Source organism: Lampetra planeri, chromosome 44 (assembly GCF_965212315.1).
Source record: "Lampetra planeri chromosome 44, kcLamPlan1.2.h2, whole genome shotgun sequence".
NCBI lineage: Eukaryota > Metazoa > Chordata > Hyperoartia > Petromyzontiformes > Petromyzontidae > Lampetra > Lampetra planeri.
The window spans coordinates 6,519,179-6,524,097 of NC_136150.1; the positions used below are offsets into that span (position 1 = coordinate 6,519,179).

Genomic DNA, 4,919 nt, shown 5'->3' on the forward strand with positions numbered 1-4,919 from the left:
CGTAGGCAGTGCTCATTCGCCAGGCAGTCGCGTGCGCGGCATACGCATGCTGTGTTTATAAGATGCGATCTTTAATCGTTTGCCGTCGCCAACACAGTGCCGGCCCGAGCCTCTTGGGGGCCCTAAGCAGAATTTGATTTGGGGGCCCCCCTCCCACCACGCAGACTCATCTGTGCTAGAAGATTATTGACACAAATGTCACACTATAATGTTATAGCGAATATTATAAACGAATACAGTGAGGTTATGTATTAATAAAAAATAAAAACAACACTTAAAATACTTCACTCTTTTATTAAAACTTCTGAATACAAACGGTCACAAAAAACATATTAAATAAATTATTTGCAAATGTGCATTAAATGTGCAATCTTTTAAATAAAACCAAAATAGACAAACATTAATCTAATCAAAAATAGAATGTTACAAAAAAAAAGATACTTAAATAATGAAAGCAAACATAAGAACAGCAAGGGTTCAACAATGTCAACTGTACAACAATGACCTCAAAATCGTTCCTTCCTAGCTTTTCTGGAGGCAAAGTCACTAATGACATCATTGTATGGTATTGCTTGGCCAACTTTGTTATTAATACTAATGACTGCAAGTCCACTTAGTCTTTCCTGGGCCATTGATGATCTCAAATATGTTTTTATCAATTTGAGCTTGGAAAAGCTCCTCTCTGCTGAGGCAACTGACACAGGCAGAGTGCAGGCTATCCTGAGAGCTACCCAAAGATTTGGGTAAAGCTCACACATCTCATTTTGTGAGAGGTATGTGAGAAGCTCAAAGGCAGTCATCATAGTTTGGGGAAGTTCAGGAAGACTCTCTATCTCTACTGCCAGTGCGCTACCATCAATATCAGCCTCCTCTCCACAAGAGAGTTTTTCCCCAAGAAGCTCACATTGTTCCCTCCGGACCTTTTGATCTAGCTCCCTAAAATTGAGCAGCACTCCAAAGTTCTCTTTAACCTCACTTAGAGACTTAAATCTATCCTCCAATGACAGAATACTACGGTCCACTACAGCATTAAAAAATGACACTTCCAGCCTCTTCATAGCGTCCACTATCGGCTCATCTGCAGCCTCATAGGCAAAGTGCCTTTTTGTAGAACGCAATCGCTTCTCTTTCAGCACTGCTTCTGTGTTCATCCACTCACAAATTTCTTTAGCAGATGTCTGTGCATCACAGAAGCCTGTTTTTCGGTAACTGATAAGTTCGCCTTTGTTCTTTTTTACAAGGTTAACCGCTACATCAAGCTGCATGTTGGTTGACTGTAGAAGCTTGCTCGTGATGTTAATTTTAGACAAAATGTCACACCAGACAACACAACAAATCTGAAACCTAAATGAACCTATCTCTTCCGCAAGGGAGTTGGCTTCAACAGCCACTACAGGGTCAGTCGCTTTACTTCTCAGTTCTAGCAGGGCTTCCCTCACCTTCTCTGACTGGTAGCGCAAAGCTTCAATACTTTTTATCCGGCTTTCCCAGCGTGTCTCACTCCAGGACTTGAGGGTGATGTCAACAAACTTCCGTAAGATGGCCCACCTTTGAGTGGACCCAGCGAACAAATTGTACAGCTTCTCCACATTTCCAAAAAAACAAGAAGCATCCGTTGATGCTTTAGCCGCATCTGAAACGGTCAGATTTAGTGTATGAGAACTGCAAGGCACATAAAAAGCTCTTGGATTCTTAACTAATAGCCTAGCCTGCACACCTTTGTTTTTTCCCTTCATATTAGCCCCATTGTCATAGGACTGCCCCCGACAATCCTGAAAAGGGATGTTCAATTCCTCAAGCCTGTTAAGGATTAGATTGGACAAACCCAGGCCAGTGGATTCTGGAGCTATCAGAAATCCTAAAAAGTGCTCTTTTATTTCTGGTGTTTTGCCCAGAGTGACTGTGCGCACCACAACAGACATTTGTTCATGGTGACTAACATCAGGTGTACAGTCTAAAATAATTGAATAATATTTGCAGTCCTTGATTTCTGCCACCATTACCTCAATTATTTTGTCACTGACACACTCTATCAGCTCATTCTGGATAGTCTTACCCAGGTACGTGTTGTGCTGCATTCCACTATCAATTCGTCTGATGTGGTCTTTTAACACCGGGTCAAATTTTGCCATCAGTTCCACCTCTTTAAGGAAGTTCCCATTGTTGGCCTGATGCAAAGTATCGACAGACCCCCTGAGTGCAAGATTCCTCTCCGCCAAAGACTGAATGATACTAATCAAACGAATGAGAACATCTCTCCAACGATTTCTTTCTGCCTCCAAAAGGGCCATTTCTGTTGCATCAATAGTCTTCTGCTTAGAAAGACGGAGGGCAAAGTCTTTCCACTTCACCATATTACTGCAATGATCTTGACTATTCTCATGCTGTTTCAGCAAAGCACCTACATTTACCCAATCACGCTGTCCCTCTGTTGACAGTTTTGTGGACTTTCTTGTGAATAATTTGCAACAGAAGCAGTAAACCGCATCTTTTTGCTTTGAATAAATTAGCCAGCTTCGCTTGATTTTTTCCCCATTAACTAACTGTCTGTATGTGTAGTGGTAGTGAAAGCTTCGTCCATCTGATTTCTTGGGGAAGGTAAAGGTGTCACTTATTGGCACTGGCCCTCTTCTTACCAGATCAGTCCTTTCTGAGTCTGACAGGAATGCTGACCATTCAACTGGGTCAATTGGAGGAGCTGTTGATCTTTCTTGATAGCTGGAGCTTGTTGAGGGAGTAGATGGGAAATCTATTGCAGTGGGTGGAGATGTAGAAGGACCTGTAGGGACATTAGATAAAAATAAAAAATAGAATTATAAAATAACATAACACAGAATATTTTATAGTAAAGCCAACACAAAACAAAAACTTTTAGATTAACTGACCTGTCATGCTGGCTGAGGTTGAAACCGATGTATCAGTGAATGTAAGTGCTTGTAACTGCTCCTCGCTTTCAGTCGCTTGTAACTGCTCCTCGCTTTCAGTCGCTTGTAACTGCTCCTCGCTTTCAGTCGCTTGTAACTGCTCCTCGCTTTCAGTCGCTTGTAACTGCTCCTCGCTTTCAGTCGCTTGTAACTGCTCCTCGCTTTCAGTCGCTTGTAACTGCTCCTCGCTTTCAGTCGCTTGTAACTCTGCAGTGGATGAACCTGCAATGATAAAATAAACAAACAAATAAATACATAAATAAAAAGCTAAATGTGTCATGTCATATTAACAGGCTATGTAACCATTTGCCATCAAGAAAAACCTCACCTGCTGTATCATCAGCTGTGGAGGCTCTGACACTCGATATGTCAGTAGGGGCATTCATTAATTCATTTATATCACTTGTTTAAGTTATTTAATTGTAAAAAAAAAAACGATTCGGGGGCCCCCTGGTGGCCAGGGGGCCCCAAGCAGCCGCTTAGTTCGCTTATGCCTCGGGCCGGCCCTGCGCCAACAGATGCCGGCAAACCTTGCGCTTCCCTCCGTGAGCGGTGAATGGCGCAGCGACACATTTATTTGGCAGTGAATCACGGCGTAATGTCATTATTCATTCACGTGCCGTTTCACGGGGACCTTAAATCTCGCTCTGGTTGATGCATGACGTGCAGTTACCTCTTTTTTTTTGTTATCTGCGGTCGTAATTTTCATTTTACTTAATTGCGTAAACAATTTACGACCGAGTGCAAATTGGGGGAATGGTTACAATCGCGGAAATGTGTAATACACAAATTAACGCCGCATTTAAAAAAAAATGCATGGATTCTACGAGCGCGGATGTCTTTTTTTTTATTCACTTGACTTTGAATTTCATTTGTTCAACAAAGGTGTCAAGAGTAGCATCACTGGCTGGACACATCATGAAGCTTTCATCCCAACATGGGCCATTGCTCACAATCACAGACTCACACTGAGTGATAACCGCTGTTGACTTCCCACAAAGTTGTACTATCTTCTTGGTTCTTTCGGTAAAGTCACGTGACTTTACCGAAAGAACCAAGAAGATGAATTCCTGCAGTCACGAAAGCTTTAAATCGAAAGTTCCAAGAGGGTTGATGCCCACAGCTGGGAATCGAGCTTTTGATTGCGAGTCGAGCACGAACCAATAGCACGACATGCAAAGACACTGCACGTTATGTCGTTTACATTCTTACATAAACATAAGTGTGCTATGTGGAATACTGAAGCAATGCAATGACAATGAAGACTGGATATTGAATAAAAATCCGAGCTCGCACCTGACATGTTGTTTAAAATGTTGTTCTCTCTTCAGTTGCTTTCCACCGTCATTTTTACGACTTCTTGACTTGGTCGTTCACAATTTTCCGTCTCTTGCCACGCATAACGCCATGAGAACAATTGCTTAAGGGTGCTGTACAAATAATTATGTGGATCGATGTGTAACTGTACCAGGGCACCTGTGGCTGGATAGAGGGAAGTGAGAGGCCACCTAACCGAACCTCCGTCACCTGAGGATGCGGGCGATCGGTGGGGGGGGAGATGTGTGCATGTTATGGAGAGTGTATCGGGAAACGGACTTGGCTCCACCTGGGACAGGATGTGGCTAATCGGAGAGATGTAAAATCTGCATCATCAGACTTTATTTATACTGTAGGAAGAATCCGATGAGCTATAAAGCTATTTTTCACACATTTCTAGTAGGAGCGGGTTACAACGTTTCAACAAAAAACAGCCAAAAACACACGAGAGCAGTGCAAAGTATAGGAAAGGTAAACAAACACATCACTTTCAAATAAAATCGACAATTGAAGCTAAACAACTGTTTTATCTACCAGGAAAAATCCCACGTTGCTCTTCGCTTATTTTTCCGAAGTGAACTTGCCAAAAAGACAGTTCAACAAAGTGGCTTATCACGTGGACATTCATAGCAGCAAAATCTAAAGAAATGGAAGGGGACAACCAAGGGGTGTTCGGGG

General features: G+C 42.4%; 1 long non-coding RNA gene across 1 annotated transcript; it reads right to left on the reverse strand.

Moving 5' to 3' along the window:
• Positions 1-274: 274 nt before the first annotated feature.
• Positions 275-3,305, reverse strand: LOC144732884 (uncharacterized). The gene is made up of 3 exons (XR_013588255.1): positions 3,253-3,305; positions 2,886-3,146; positions 275-2,779 (listed from the first exon to the last, which is right to left on the reverse strand). It is a non-coding gene; the product is annotated as an uncharacterized LOC144732884 (long non-coding RNA).
• Between the last annotated feature and the right edge of the window lie 1,614 nt (positions 3,306-4,919).